We start from the raw sequence: 2,131 nt of genomic DNA, 5'->3' as shown, positions 1-2,131 counted from the left end.
CACCCCGGAGGTTCCAAATGATCGAGCGGCATTGCAAACAGGGGAGTGCCGGGATGCGCGCCCCACCCTCGTGGGCTTCCCGCGGTGGTTGGCCAAGCCTCGCATCCCGCACATGGGGGACATACGTCGGAGCGGCCGGGTTGCGCATCTCGTATCGATGGCCCGAGCCGGGGCAAAATCGGGATGCGAAAACCCCTACCACCCCAGCGGGGCATCCGGGCAAATCCCACCCCTGGGATTCCAAATGACCGAGCAGCATTACAAACGGGGCGGGATGGGATGCGCATCCCACCTTCACGGGCCTCAGGCACCGGATGGTCGGGGCTCGCGTCCCGCACGTCGGGGCCTGCTTGGGATGCGGAACCCCCTAATACCCCGGTGGGGCATCGGGGCAAATCCCACCCCGGGGGTTCCCAGTGACCGAGCAGCATTGCAAACGGGGAGGGCCTGGTCGCACGTCCCGGCCCCCCGGTCTTCAGGCGGTGGATGGCCAGGTCTCGCATCCCGCACGTGGGGGACTCACATTTTGGGCAGTTGGGTCGCGCACCCATTTCGATGGCCCGAGCCGGGGCAAACCGGGATGCGGAACCCCCTACCACCCCAGTGGGACATCCGGGCAACTCCCACCCTGGGGGTTCCAGACGATCGAGCAGCATTGCAAACGGGGCAGGATGGGACGCACATCTCGCCTTCACGGGCCACGGGCGTCGGATGGCTGGGCCTCGTGTCCCGTGCGTCGGGGCCAGCTTGGGATGCGGAACCCCCTATCACCCCGACGGGGCATCCGGGCTAATCCCACCCTGGGGGTTCCAAATGATCGAGCAGCATTGCAAACGGGGATGGTCGGGATGCGCATCCCACCTCCGCGGGATTCGTGCGATGGATGATCGGGACTCGCATCCCGTGCATCGGGGACTTAGGTCCGAGCGTTCGGGGCACGCATCCCATTTCGACGGGCCGAGCCATGTCAAATCGGGATGCGGAACCTCCTACCGCCCCACCGGGGCATCCGGGATGTGGACACGTAACCCCCTGGCACCCCGGCGTTGCGTCCCGGCAAATCCCCCACCCGGGGGGTTCCACTGCACCGAGCAACATTGTGAATGGTGAGGGCCGGGGCGCGCATCCCTCCTCTGTGGGCCTCGTGATCCGGATGATGGGACCCGCATCCTGTGTGATGAGGACCTGAGTCCAAGCAGCGAGGTCGCGCATCCCGTTTCGATGGGCCGAGCCGGGGCATCTTGGGATGAGAAACCCCCTACCACCCCAACAATCGGGGCATCTTTGCAGGCCTCGGATGTCGAACGGTCAGGCCGTGTGCCCGAGAATTGCACTCGGGGAAGCCCTGTTTTCCTCTTTGATGGGGCTCTGATTTCGACTTATGATGCAGAACATCCGACCGAAGACTACTTGGGCCCGGATGGATCGTGGGAGGCAGCAGAAGCCCAGATGAATGGGTTGGAGCGTCAAAATGGTGGCACAAGCTTCGAAGGGCCGTAACTTCTGATCCGGGAGGAGCTACGGGGGTGACAATGTATCAACGAAAAGCTCATTTCGAGCCCTATGACCATGAAGCAGCGGAAGCCCAGATGAATGGGTTGGAGCGTCAAAATGGTGCCACAGGCTTCGAACGACCGTAACTTTTGATCCGGGAGGAGCTACGGGGGCGACAATATAGCAACGGAAAGCTCGTTCCGAGCTCTAGGACCGTGAAGCAGCGAGAAGCCCAGATGAATGGGTTGGAGCATCAAAATAGTGGCACAAGCTTCGAACGGCCGTAACTTTTGATCCGAGAGGAGTTACGGGGGCGATAACATATCAACGAAAAGCTTGTTTCGAGCCCTACGATCGAGAATCGGGTTTACCCGTTCACTCCATTTCTTGGGCCCTAAATCCTTCATTTTAGTGGGTTTCTGGGCCGTTTTATCTTTGGGGGACCCGTCTTTGGTTTAGTCTGCGTCCAGCCGCCCGCCGGCCTCATTACGGTCGAGCCCGGGCGTCGGCGCACTCACTGCTGGGTGCGGTCGGATCCGAGCCCCCCGCGGCATGGTCGAGACTCTCATCCAGCTCCACACGCATCTCTCTGGCATGCCTTGCACCACCACGGCCACCTCGAGGGGGCGACACCGGA

Source organism: Elaeis guineensis, chromosome 16, assembly GCF_000442705.2.
Source record: "Elaeis guineensis isolate ETL-2024a chromosome 16, EG11, whole genome shotgun sequence".
Classification (NCBI taxonomy): Eukaryota; Viridiplantae; Streptophyta; class Magnoliopsida; order Arecales; family Arecaceae; genus Elaeis; species Elaeis guineensis.
The sequence above is the reverse complement of the archived record's forward strand: the minus strand, read 5'-3'. Positions refer to the sequence as shown.